General features: G+C 39.4%; 1 pseudogene; it reads right to left on the bottom strand.

Moving 5' to 3' along the window:
• Positions 1–200: 200 nt before the first annotated feature.
• Positions 201–985, bottom strand: LOC122755080 (annotated as a pseudogene).
• Between the last annotated feature and the right edge of the window lie 14,017 nt (positions 986–15,002).

The raw sequence follows: 15,002 nt of genomic DNA, 5'->3' as shown, positions 1-15,002 counted from the left end.
TTATTGCTTAAGGAATGTGATCCAGTTCTCCTCCCAAGGCCGGGTTGGCCCAAGCCTGGCAGCTGACATGATCCCAAAATCCTTGGCTCCCAGGTGAGCCCTGAAGGAAAGGGGCTGGAGAAGTTGCTGCTCTCCACTCTGGGCAATAATTTAGTGTCTTGAAATCCGCCTTGGCATGCTCTTCCTACAGGTTCTGTAAGTCACAAAGACACTGATTTTCCCTGTAGACTGGCAATGGTTAAGTGGAGAAGAGATCGCTTCTCTAGTGGAAGAATTGGAGACCACTTAGCTTCTCCCTGATTGTCACCTCCACAAGGAGGAAGCACGCAGAAGGGTGCTGTGCCCCTATCGAAGAACATGAAGAAGCTGAAGGAATTGTCAGACTGGAAGGCCTTGTAGATGGCTCAGTACCATCAGACAAAGGCACATGTGGGGAAGAGCACAAACCACAGGATTGAAAGACCAAAGTTAACCCTGCTATAATCGTGACCACAGAACCAGTCCAGGTAGGCAAGGAGATTCAGGACCAAAGTCAGTGAATGCAACAATCAGAGGTAATGCTGCATCTTGCATGATCACTGGCAAACAGCTGGGATCTCTTGCTGAGAAATCCTGGTAGAAGCAGGGCTTGATGGGGCAGCTGGCGGGCAGTGGGGGCCAATTGTTTGGCCTTACATGTAGGTTGGCCGCCGACTTCTGCAGCTCTCCTTACTTTCTGTCCAGCTCCTTCTGCTGCTGCAGCAGACCAGTCTGGGCTGCAGAGGCCATGTCCTGGGGGATAGGCTGGGGGATGGGCTCCAGGAAGTGCTGGAGGACTGCAGGCTGTGACTGCTCAGGGGGCTGTCTGGGTAGCTGGGAATGTTGTCTCTGCTGTTTTTGTCAGCCTGGGATTTTCTGAGAAAGGCTTGAATTTTGCCAGGCCACCCTGAGGAGGATTGGTCAGCTGGGTAACAGACAGATCCTGGAAAGGATTAATGTCCACCATATGCACTAAGGGATTGGAGAGAAGGCAGACATGGGCTGGGAGAGGAGGAGGGGAACCACATGCAGCTCAGCAGGTGCTGTGATCTCCCTGGTACCTCTACCCAGCAGTTCTCTCCAGCAGTGGATTATAAAAAAACACATTTGAAGCAGAGAGATACACACAGAGTAAAGGAAAAATGTTGGAGCAGACTATTTTATGATTCAGCTAAAGTAAAAAAAAGCAGGGGTAACAGTCTTTATCTCAGACAAAGCAAAAGCAAAAATAGATATAATTAAAAGAGATAAGGAAGGAAATTGCATCTTGCTAAAAGGTACAATAGATAATTAAGTAATATCAATACTAAACATATATGCTCCAAGTGGTATAGCATCCAAATTCTTAGAGAAGTTAAATGAGCTACAAGAGGAAATAGACAACAAAACTATACTGGTGGGGGATCTGAACATTCCCCTCTCAGAATTAGATAAATCTAACCACAAAATAAATAAGAAAGAAATTAAAGAGGTGAATAGAATGTTAGAAAAGTTAGACATGATAGATGTCTGGAGAAAACTGAATGGGGATAGAAAGTAATGTACCTTTTTCTCAGTGGTACATGGCATATATTCAAAAATTGACCATGTATATTAGGGCACAAAAACCTCATAGACAAATGTAGAAAGGCAGAAATAATAAATACATCTTTCTCAGATCATGATGAAATAAAAATTACATGTAATAAAGAGCCATGGAAAGGTAGACTGAAAATTAATTTGAAACTAAATAATGTCATCCTAAAGAATGAGTGGGTCAAACAAAAAATTAGAGAAACAAACAATACCTTTATCCAAGAGAATGACAATAATGAAACAACATACCAAAACTTATGGAATGCAGCCAAAGCAGTTCTTAGGTGAAATTTTATATCTCTAAATGCTTATATGAATAAAATAGACAAAGAGGAGATCAATGAATTGGGCATGCAACTAAAAAGCCAGAAAAAGAACAAGTTAAAAATCCCCATTTAAATACTAAATTAGAAATCCTGAAAATCAAAGGAGAGATTAATAAATTTGACAGTGAGAAAACTAAAGAATTAATCAATAAAACTAAGAACTGATTTTATTAAAAAATCAATAAAATAGATAAACCTTTGGTTAATTTGATTAAATAAAGAACAAAAGCAAATTACCAGTATCAAAAATGAAAGGGGTGAATTCACCGCCAATGAAGTAGAAATTAAAGCAATAATTAGGAGGTATTTTACTCAACTGTATGCCAAGATATTTGACAATCTAAATGAAATGGATGAATGTATACATACATATGTATACATACATACAGACACACACACACACACACACACACACATATATAAACTGCCTACCTATAACATGGAGTGACTTTATGTAAAAGAAGACAAAGCTGCCTCTGGGACAATCTCATTGGCCATGGCTTCCCTGACACAGCTTCCTTATCATCTAGAGGCATAAAAAGTCATAGCTTTGAGGAGTTTTAACTTCAAAGATTGATGGGTAATTAAGTCTATTCAAATCACCATGCTCAAAGGATTTGCTGATCAGGCCTCTTTCTATGTAGGGTGAAGGAAGACTAGATCTTAGCTGAAGCTAAGTGCTACCATAAACTTGTACATTTTTACTGTGCTGAGACAAAGTAAAGCTCATTTTATTAAATGTTCAATTGCTTTTGAGTGCCTCAGTTTATTCTCAAATCAAACTACAACTGATTTAAGAATGGTGGCATGACAGCCACTGCTTGAATGCCATTTGAGTTTACTCTACTTGCCTTCTTATTAATTTAATATTATTTTGACATATTTACCCCTTTATTTCCTTTCCTTCTTAATTGAAGACAAGGCTTTGGGGCGGCTACGTGGTGCAGTGAATAAAGCACAGGCCCTGGATTCAGGAGGACCTGAGTTCAAATCTGGCCTCAGACACTTGACACTTACTAGCTGTGTGAACCTGGGCAAGTCACTTAACCCCAATTGCCTCACTAAAAAAAAAAAAAAAAAAGACAAGACTTTTTTTGACAAGGCAAAACCAAAAAACATGTACTTGTGAGACCATCCACTTCTGGATTTTAATTAGATTACTCTCAGAATAATCTTCATTCTTTCACAAATTTTCAGTATTTTCCTATGTATAAGATCTATCCTTGGGGTGGAGCCAAGATGCCTGAGGAAAGACATTAATCTCACAGGGCTCCTGATACAATAACACCAAAAATAGCAATAAAAGAACACTCGGGGCAGAAAAATACACAAAATTACGGGCTGAGAGTTTTCTCCAGCTGTAGATAGTGGGCCATGCTGGGCCGCAAATAAAGCCTAACCCCACAATCAGGCCAATACACCAGACAACCGCTAGAGGAATTTGCCCCAGTGTCTCTGAATCTGCTGCAGCAGTCAGACTGAATGGCTGGCCTGGGGCGGGGGGGGGGGGGGGGGGGGGGGGGGGGGGGTAAGTGCAGGGTACCAGTAGATTGGGGAAAAGAATTTGACTGTCCCACCCCAGTGGACAACCAAGAAGAAATCCTGAGCCATGGGAGACGCAGGTGTGGGAGGGGAGCAGGGGAGCACTCTCACCAGAAGCTGAGAACCACACCACAGAAAGCTTTGCTGGTTGGTTTCTTAGTAAATAGGCCTGAGGTTATCTCCAGACCTGAGAACAGGACAGGTGAGATTAAAGCCTGTCCCCATTAACCCAAAACACCTGGGACCTTCTGAAGCTGAGAACAGGAGTGGAGCCGAGAAGCAGCCCCAACCCCCCCCCCCAAGTGGAGAGTTTAAATCAAGTGAAAGAGAGGCTAGGCAGGCTGATAAGAAGCCCAATCATCCCTCAGGCTACACTGTAGCTTGAACAGTGTGTCCTGGAAGTAGCACCACACTTAAAGAAGGAGTTAAAAGCCAAGAAATAGTAAGCCAGGATGAGCAGGCAGAGAAAGCAGAAGAACATCTAAAACTTCTTTGGGGCTAAGGTAGACCACAATACAACCTCAGAAAAAGAAGATAATAACAGGGTCAAAGCTCCAACATCCAAAGCTTCCAAGAAAAATATGAACTGGTCACAGGCCATTGAAGCTCTCAAAAGGGACTTTGAAGAGAAAGTAGGAGAAATAGAAAGAAGTAGAGAAAAGGAGGAAAGAATGGAAAGGGAAATGAGAGCAATGCAGGAGAGTCATGAGAAAAAAGTCAACAGTTTGAAAAGCCAAATGGAAAAGGAGATTAAAAACTGATGAAAATAACTGCCTAAAAGTTAGGATTGAACAAATGGAAGCTAGTGACTTTATGAAAAACCAAGACACAGTAAAGGAAATCCAATTGAATCACAAAATAGAGGGCAAGGTAAAATATCTCCTTGGAAAAACAGCTTATCTTGAAAATAAATCTAGGAGAGATAATTTGAAAATCATTGGACTACCTGAAAACCATGACCAAAACAAAAGCTTAGACACCATGCTCCAAGAGATTGTGAGGGGAAATTGCCCTGATAATCTAGAAGCAGAAGCTAAAATAGAAATAGAAAGAATCCACGGATCACCTCCTGAAAGAGATCTCAAAAGGAAAACCTCCAGGAATATTATAGCCAAATTCCATAACTGCCAGGTGAAGGAGAAAATATTGCAAGCAACTAGAGAAAAGGAATTCAAATACTGTGGAGCTCCAATAAGGATAAAGCAAGATCTAGCAGCTTCTACATTAAAGGACCAGAGGGCATGGAATATGATATTTCAGAGGGCAAAGGAACTGGGACTCCAGCCAAAAATCACATACCCAGCAAAACTGAGTATAATCTTTCAGAGGCAAAAATGGGATTTCAATGAGAAAGAGGTCTTTCAAGCATTTGTGATGAAAAGACCTGAACTGAATAGAAAATTTGACTTTAAAATATAAGATCCTGGAGAAGCATAAAAACGTAAACAGGAAAAAGACTTCATGAGGGATATTAAAAGATCCAATTGTTAACATTCCTATATGGGAAGATAATACTTTGAAATCATAAGAACTATCTCAATAAGAAATTCAGGGGCAGCTGGATGGTGCAGTGGATGAAGTGCCAGCCTTGGACTCAGGAGAACCTGGGTTCAGGTGGGACCTTGGACACTTGACAATTGATGGTTGCGTGACTCTGGGCAAGTCGCTTGGCCCTGGTTGCCTCACCAAAAACCAAAACAAAATAAAACAAAAATTCTTCACAAGAAATTCACAGAAGACAGGGCTGAACTGAATATGACGAGATGATATCTGTAAAGCCTTTATGTTTTCTTCTTTGTAGGGCAGACGGGGAGGGGTGTCAGGTCTGGTTCTGGATTTGAGCTTGGCGGGCCTCCTGGGTCCAGGGCTGGTGCTTTGTTCACTGTGCCAACTAGCTAATCCATGGTGACATCATTAAAATAGGGTTGAGGCGTAGGAGGAATAAACTGGGGAAGGGAGAAGGGGAGAGATGGTCTGGGGAGAGGTATTTCACATGAAGGAAACAAGAAGAAAGCTTATGGAGAAGAGTAGAAGAGGGGGAAGGAGTTGGGGAGTGAGTGAACCTTAATATCATCAGAATTGGCTCAAAGAAGGACTAACATACATACTCAAGTAGCTACAGTCATATACTTTTGTCCTGGGAGGGAGGGGAGGGAGAAAAGGCGGGGAGGAGAAGGGAAGGAGAAATGGGCAGATTGGGGGAGAGAGCAGTAAAAAGCACAACACTTTCAAGGAAGATGAAGATGTTCTGCATTACTGCACCAGTATGCCATATTGAATTGCTTGATCTCATAGGGAGGGTTGACGAGGGAGGGAGGAAGAAAAATTTGGAACACAGAATTAGCTCAGGGACCCTCATCTCATTGAAGTGAGCTCATGGAGGGAATAGCTTTCATACCCAATTGGGAGGAGCAATCTATTTAACCCTGCAGGAAAATAGGAGGAGAAGAGGACAAGGAAGGAAGGGAGAAAAAAGGGAGTGCAGAGTGAGGGAGAGGATAGTCAGAAGTAAAACACTTTTGAGGAGGAATAGGTAAAAAGAAGAGAGAGTAAATGTCATGGGAAGGGAGTGGGATGGAGGGAAATAGTTATGATGATTGATTTTAATGGCAAAATGTATGGTAGCTACTTTGCTGGGCTTTTGTCAAGAAGATTCTCTGTCAAGCTTAAGGTACTATATAGAGGTTATGATGAATAGGATGCTATCGCGAAAACCTGGAGAGACCTACATGGGCTGAAGCAGAGTGAAATGTACTGTTTACAAAGTAACAGCAATAGTGGGGCATGATCTGCTGGGAAGCATGTGGTTATATTCAGCAAGGCAGTGATCCAATGTAACCCTGAGGGACTTATGAAGATTGCATCCCATCTGCAGAGAAAGAACTGATAGTATCTGAAAACAGATGGAAACACATTTAAAATTTTTTTTTCATTTCCTTGTTGACAATTTCTTAATCTGAAATTTTGGGGTTTTTTGACTGTTTTCTCTCACAACTAGCTAATATGGGAATTTTTCCATGACTACTCATGTATAACTTATTTTGAATTGATTGAATTCTTGTGGGTGGAGGGTGGGAATGGAGGGGGGAAGAGAAGTTGGAACACAAAGTTTTTTTTTTTAAATTGTTGTTAAAATTTTTTTACATATATTTTGGAAAAGAAAATTCTATTCAGAATAAAAAAAATTTTAAAGATTTAAAAAAAACAATCTAAAAATAAAAATAAAACAAACAAACAAAAAAGATCTATCCTTACTTACAAACAAATATGGCTCCTCAATCTTTAAAAAAAGCTACATTTGATATGACCATCCCTGATACCTAACATTCTATATTTCTCTTTCCTGGTTAATCCCCTTCAGGAAGTCACCAAGACTAGGGACCTCCACTTTCTTTTGACTCCTAACCCCTCTACAATTAGGTTTCCAACCTCATCATTCAACTGAACTACCTCTTTCAAAAGATAGCAATTATTTATTTTAGAAATATTTTTATGATTTAACATTATTTTCAAATTTTGAGATTCAAATTCTCTCCAACTCTTTAGCCCTTCCCCCACTCAATGACAAGGCAAGGAATATAATATCAATTATACATATGAAGTCATGAAATAGTTATTTCCATATTAATTAGGTTGCAAAAAAAGGAAGAAAAAATAAATGAATAAAAGTATGTTTGATATGGACTCAGAATTTATCATTTCTCTCTCTGGATATAGAAAGTATTTTTTTCATCATTAGCCCTTTGAAATTATCTTAGACCATTATATTGATCATCATTACATTGTTATTATAAGTGTCTAAAATATTCTTTTAGTTTTGCTCACTTCACTTTGAATCAGTTCTTATACATCTTCTCTGGTTTTCTGAAGTCATCCCTCTCATCATTTCTTGTAGCACGATAAGATTCCATAACAATAATATAGTACAACTTATTCAGTCGTTCCCAAATTGATTTGCATATTTCAATTTCCAATTCTTTGCCATCATAAAAAGAGCTACTATAAATATGTTTATACACATATTTTCCATTTTCTTTGGGATAGAGACCTACTGGTGATATTGCTGGAGAAAAGAGTATGCACAGTGTTGTAGCTTTTGAGGCATAGTTCCAAATTGTTCTCCAGAATGGTTTCACCATTTCACAACTCCAACAACAGCACATTAGTGTTCTTATTTTTCATTATCCCTTCAGCCATTTGTTATTTTCATCTTTTTTGTTCAGGTTAGGCAATATGATAGGTGTGAGATTAAATCTCAGAGTTATTTTAATTTTCATTGCTCTAAGCCATAATGATTTAGACTATTTTTATATGACTATAGATAGATTTGAGTTCTGAAAACCACTTGTTCATATCCTTTAACCATGTATCAAATGTGGAATGGTTATAATTTTTATAAATTTAGCTTACTTCCCTATATATTTGAGAAATGTGGCCTTTATCAGAGAAACTTGTTGGAAAAATTTCCCCCACAATTTCCTGCTTTCCTTCTAATTTTGTTTACACTAGTTTTGTTGGTGCAAAACCTTTTTTAATTTCATGTAATCAAAATTATCCATTCATTTCACTTGTTCCTCTCTCTTTCTTGTTTGGTCATAAATTATTCCGTTATACAAAGAGCTGACATCTAAAATTTTTCCATGCTTCCCTGATTAGTTTATGATATCACTCTTTACATCTAAATCATGTACCCTTTTGACCCTATTTTTGACCTGAGATGTTGGTCTTTGTCTAGGTTCTGCCAAACTGTTTTCCAGTTTTCCCAGCAATTTTTTTGGTCAAATAGTTAGAATTTGTCCAAAAAGCTTGGATTTTTTTAAATCAAACATTAGATTGCCATCATCATTTACTACTATAATGTGTTAGAGAATATGTTGCTAGGTTGTTAAGAATCTTTCATTTTCAATCTTTATTACATGACTTGTCCAATGTCATTGAGTACACAGTATGCTGCCTCTCATACACTTGGTGACACTTAAATTTAGCCTTCTGACAAGTTCCTTATTTCCTGGGTGGTCACAAAGAGAAGTTTTGTACATCATTTTTTAATGTTTTATTATATAATCTGATAAGTGGAAAGTATCATTCTTATTTCTCTCATAAGAATTGTGATAAAAAAGGTTCAGTTTTTTCTGATTTAATTCACATTTTGCTTAAGAATAATTATATATTGACTAGCCTTCACCTGGTTGACCTTTTTTTTTTTTTTTTTTTTTGCTTCAGCCAAGGAAAATTAGGAGTAAAGTTTTACAAAATTTGCATGGCTCCTAAAAATTCAGTATGAAGGAGTATTGTTAAAGTTCTAGTCCTTAACTAAACTTCCTTCCTGTATATGAGGAAGCTTCTTTCTTATCTTTATTCTTTATGATTCTTGATCACAAACTAGATTACTCTGTCTTTCCCTCTTCAGAATTCTCGTGCTTCATATAAATTCAGATGCTCTTGTTTGGGCTGTATCTTTGCTTTGTTTACTTAGCTGCAATCCATCTGCCAAGTAAACTTCAAAACAAATGCAGTTGTCTTTGAAGTACTGGAACTACCAAGCTGAGGTCATTTGCATCTCTCCATTAAATGATAAGGAAGTTTGTTTTTTAGGGGGTTTGTTTTCTTTAAACAAAAAAAAATCAAAATGACAACCATTAATGACAAAAAGCCTATTGAGGCCTGCTCTCCTTTTCCTTCAACTAACCTTATAAAATGATAATATGGAATTGATAAGAAGAAAAAGCATAGTTTAAAGGGAAAATTCCAGGATGCATGCCAGCCTTAAAAAAAGATTTTCAGCAGGCTTTATCACCTTTTAATCAGCACCAAACTTTATCCGATAAGGCATGTTCTTAGCCTGCATTGAACTGTGTTATTAAGAAGCAGTCACTATACTCTTTCAGGAACAATCACTCACAATGTAGGTAATCTCCTCATTTAAATTGCTACCAGAACTGAGTGTCTATCTTTCATTGGATTACATTTTATATAGTAAATTTAATCACATATTTTTTTCATGTGCGTATATATGATTATATATGCATATGCCTAATGTATGGATGTATGTTTTATATAAAATACACACATATGTGTGCATACTGAGAGAGACAGAGAAAGAGGGGGAAAGAGTGAGAGTGAGAGAGAGAGAGAGATAATCTTCTTATATATGTAAGCTCCTTCACATTGATAATTATTTCATTCTTTGCATTTGTATCCACAGATACTGGCTCTTAGGCACTTAGTAGGGCTAAATAAATATTTTTGAATAATTGAAAGGAAGAACAGTTTGTTATCAAATGTTACAGCATAGTCTTTTCTAATAGAGTAGAAACTGTTTCACCCTGTGAGGGCAACGCATGTTTGCATTCATGCGTGTATATATGACTATAAATCACATGCATGTGTGTATACATATATACATGTATATAGATATATACATAGATATGTGTATGCAATGTGTGTATATGTGTGCAATGCAGACATACATACATGCATGTGTCTGTTTCTATATTGTGTATATATTTATGTATGTGTGCCAGTAAGGGACCACTAATCTACATTTGAAGGAGGTATTTGTTCATTCATTTTATCATCAAAAAATGATTTTTTCCCCATACCTTGTAGCAGTTACAGAGGAAGCTTAGTTTGAAAAACTTGTGGAAATTCATTTTCAGTTTTATGAGGTGAGAATATGCATACACATATACAGACATGCACATGCATACATACATACACAGATGCATACATACACCTTCATGTATCCATGTTCCTATTGTTCCAGTCAGCCATGTGAACACCAGAACAAGGGCACTAAGGTGTGTTGTTCCTGTCAGCCATGTGAACAGCGGAACAAGGACACTAAGGTGTGTTGTTCCTGTCAGCCATGTGAACACCGGAACAAGGACACTAAGGTGTGTTGTTACTGTCATAAGGAGGGGCATGAATTGAGAGAATGTAGGACTTGGAGAAGAAATTCTAATTCTAATTACAGGCGAAATCAAAATAGGAATAGATCTTTTCGGAGGAATACAGAAAGGCAGTACCAGAATAATGGTGACCAAGGTCCCTCTCAGAGGAGGGCACAGGATTGACGGGGTCTTGGGGAGGAATGGAACATAGATAATGAAAGCCATATATTCCCAGATCCAGATTTTTTGAATGCCCTTGTACCAGTCCATTCACCTCCCCAGAGTAAAGAACCACATGTCACCCTAAAAGTGGGGGAGACTTATTATGATTGTCTGCTAGACACAGGAGCCTCTAAATCAGTATTAGTAAGCAAACCAGATGCTGGGTGTAGACCTGTAGGATGTTTGAATGTAGTGGGAGTCTCAGGAAAGAGCCAGAGAGTGGCAAAATTGAATCCTCGCATGGTATCTATGGGGCCCTTAACAATAGAACATTCATTTTTACTCATGCCTGATGCCCCTGTAAATTTATTAGGTCGTGATCTCCTTTGTAAGCATAGAGCAACCATATCTTGTGCTCCAGATGGGGCTGTCTCCCTACAATTGCCAGAGGATACTGTTCATTTATTACCAATTTTACTTACAGAAGCTCAAGGAACAGCAGGGGAGGTATCCAAAATCCCCTCTGACATTCCTGAGTCTTTATGGGCCTCATCCCCTAATGAGGTGGGGCTCCTTAAGTCTGCCATGCCTGTTACCTTTAAAGTTAAGGGGGGGCACCCCCCTCCATTCCACAGTATCCATTGTCTAGGGAAGCAATAGAAGGGATCACCCCTATAATTGAGGCTTTGAAAAGCCAGGGTATTATTATCCCATGTCATCACTCTCCATGCAATACTCCCATTTTGCCAGTTAAAAAACCCAAGCCTGGGCCAGATGGTCAACCTGTTTATCGTTTTGTGCAAGATCTAAGAGCGATTAATAATTATGTTATTCCTAGACATTCTATAGTCGCAAACCCAGCTACGATAATTTCATCAATTCCCTATGAATCTACATGTTTCACAGTGGTAGACCTCTGCTCTGCCTTTTTCTCCATACCAGTACATGAGGACTTCCAATATTTATTTGCTTTTACCTGGAAAAATAGACAGTGGACCTGGACTAGACTCCCACAGGGATTTGTAGACAGTCCCACATTATTTTCCCAAATTTTACAGCAGGATCTGGCCTCTATTACCTTTAAAGGCTCCACACTAGTACAATATGTTGATGACTTACTTTTGGCCTCTCCTAATGCTGAAATTTGTCAGGAAGATAGCCGTCACTTACGGCTGAAGTTGCACAAGAGAGGACACAAGGTTTCCAAGACAAAGGTACAATGGTGTTTGCCCCAGGTAGAATATTTAGGATTTATTTTGGCTGCTGGAACTCGCTCTGTCTCTTCTAAGAGAGTCCAGGCCATTCAACAACTTTCTGCCCCCTCTACTAAGAAGCAATTAAGAGCCATTCTGGGAGCAGCTGGGTACTGTAGACAATGGATACCCTCTTTTGGTGAAATTACTAAACCTCTCATAGCTCTTACAAAAAGTTCTGTTCCAGACATTTTACAGTTGGATCCCCAGCATCTCTCAGCCATAAAAGAATTAAAACGGGCCTTGTTATCAGCACCTGCCCTAGGACTACCAGATTATAGTAAGCCTTTCACTCTCTTTGTGCATGAACAAAGGGGGGTGGCTTCAGGAGTTCTGACTCAGTCACTGGGGCCTAACCAACGCCCTATAGCCTACTATTCAATTCAGCTGGGCCCTGTAGCAGCTGGAGCGCCACCTTGCCTTAGAGCAGTGGCGGCCACAGCCCTTTTGGTAGAAAAAGCCTCTGATTTGGTCCTAGGTAACCCTCTAACTGTGCAATGCCCTCACGAAGTGGAGGCTCTCGTACTACGTCACAGGACACAAGCCTTTTCAGATCAAAGGCTGGCTAAGTATGAAATAACCCTGTTAGGTAATGAGAATATCACTTTAAAACGCTGCACAGTTCTTAATCCAGCAACACTACTCCCTAACTTACCATTCTCGGGGGAACCGTTGCATGACTGTGCTTCTTTAGTTGATATGGCTGAAAAACCCCATGATGATCTTTTTGATACACCTTTAGAAAATCCTGATCTTGTCCTCTATACAGATGGTTCCTCATTTATGAGAGACGGAACCCGTTTTACTGGAGTTGCTGTAGTTTCTGATTATGACACCCTCTGGGCAGCTTCTCTGCCTTGCCATTTTAGTGCACAGGCTGCTGAACTTGTGGCTCTTACACAGGTCTGTAATATAGCCAAAGGTAAGAGTGCCACCATTTTTACTGACTCGAAATATGGCTTTGGCATATGCCACTTTATTGGTATGATTTGGCGTCAACGAGGCTTTCTAACATCCTCGGGCAAGGCTATTGCCAATGGGGACCTTATCAAGGACCTCTTAGATGCCCTGAAACTGCCTTCTTCCCTAGCCATTGTACATTGCCCTGCCCACACAGGGAATAGTGATCCTGTTTCAAAGGGAAATGCACGAGCCGATTCTGCAGCCAAACTTGCTGCATTAGAAGCTCCTGAACATGTATTTAACCTTTCACCTTCTGAGGATATTCCTTCCAACCTAACCTATGACGATTCTGAAGTAGAATAGTGGAAAAAGAAATTTAAGGCGAAACAGATCAATGGCATCTGGGTGTCTCCGGAAGGTAAGCCATTTCTTCCCCAGAAATTCTACCACCAGGTATGCCTCTCTGTTCACAGAAAAGGCCATTTTGGTACACAAGGCATCGTAGACTCTATTAAGAGAACCTGGATAGCACCAGGTGTGACTAATACAGCATCTCGAATCTGCTCGGGCTGCTCCACATGTCAGTCTTATAATCAGTATGCTTTTAAGGCCAAAGCTTATGGAGGGCGTCCTCTAGCATATACACCTTTTGAGCACTTACAAATTGATTATATTACTATGCCAAAAGCAGGACATTATAAATTTTGCCTTGTTATAGTTGATCAGCTCACTCGGTGGGTAGAGGCATTTCCCAGCCCCCGAGCCATAGCTGCTTTTGTTGCCAAAATTCTTCTTAAAGAGATAGTACCTCGTTTTGGCCCACAAGCCCGCATCGATTCTGACAAAGGCACACATTTCACTGATTCGATTTTATCCCAAATCTACTCTTTCTTGGGAGTGACTCCAAAATTCCACACGCCCTACCATCCACAAAGTTCAGGCCAAGTCGAACGTATGAATAAAGAGCTTAAGAGTATGATTGGCAAATTATGGACTGAAACCCATTTGAAATGGCTTGATGTTCTACCATTGGCATTATTCTATCTACGCAGTAGACCAAGAGGAGAACTTCATATATCTCCTGATGAAATGCTTTTTGGTCACCCTCCTATCCAAGCTAAAACTTTTTCCCAAGTTTATACATCACTGGTGGGAGGTGATACTTCTGTTGCCTCCTATATACAGGAATTACAGACCAGGCTACATGAACTCCATGAGGCAGGAGCTGTGGTCCAGGCAGGACCATTAGACTTTTCATTGCATAACTTCAACCCAGGAGATAAAATATATGTAAAGAATTTTCAGAGAACCAGTGGAACCCAACCTGCCTGGGAAGGACCTTTTCAGGTATTATTGACAACTCCTACTGCCATTAAAATTGGTGAAAAAGACTCATGGATTCATTGCTCTCATGTAAAGCCTGCACCATTCATAGGTGAAGAGATTTCAGATAGACCTGAGGTAGACGCTAAAGAGGTAAAAACCCTAACAATAGCAACTGTTAAAGAGCAAAAAGAGTTCAGAGGAAATAGACAGTTCCCATTTGATAATCCCACTGATCAGTTAAATGCTTTGGGACTCAGTCTTTGTAAAGTATCAGGAGACGGAAATTGCCTTTTTAGGGCTTTAGCAGACCAGCTAGAAGGTCACTGTAGAAATCATCTCAGACACAGACAAGAAGCTGCTTCTTATATGATTAACCATAGACAAGAGTTTGAGTCTTTTAGAGTAAATGACTCCCCTTTTGAAGAATATGTTGATGAATTAAAGAAATTTGGAAAGTGGGGAGGAAATGATACAATTGTAGCATTTGCGAAGCAGCATCAGCTGAATGTTGTGGTTCATCAATTAAATCAGCCTTTATTGAAAATCAGTGGCACAGACAAAACTGATGCTAGAGAACTCCACATTTTCTACCATAAAGAACATTATGACAGCATTAGAAAAATCAATGACAATTCAGAAACCCCTGCCACTTTGGCTTAAAGAGAATTGGGGAACCAGTTAAAACAATGTGGCATACCCCAAACTCTAGCAGCTTAAATACCTTATAATTTAACAAGCATTTCCTTCTACAGGCAAACCACTAAAGCACATGGCCTAGTTTTCTGGCCCACCTCAACTATTTTTTTTTATTAATTTTTGTTTTTTTTGTTTTTGTTTTGACTTTTGAAAGGCACTGAAAAGACCTGGAATTGACCACACCTTTAAGTTCTTTAAGAGCACAAAAGGGTGCTTAGCGAATCTTTTGCTTTTATTTTTTATTTTGGTTTTGCTTTGGTTTTTTTTTTACTTTTGTTTCTTTTGCTTTTCTTTAAAACTAAATTTTG

Source organism: Dromiciops gliroides, chromosome 4 (assembly GCF_019393635.1).
Source record: "Dromiciops gliroides isolate mDroGli1 chromosome 4, mDroGli1.pri, whole genome shotgun sequence".
In the NCBI taxonomy this organism is placed as follows: Eukaryota; Metazoa; Chordata; class Mammalia; order Microbiotheria; family Microbiotheriidae; genus Dromiciops; species Dromiciops gliroides.
This window is presented reverse-complemented; position numbering and strand designations above follow the sequence as displayed.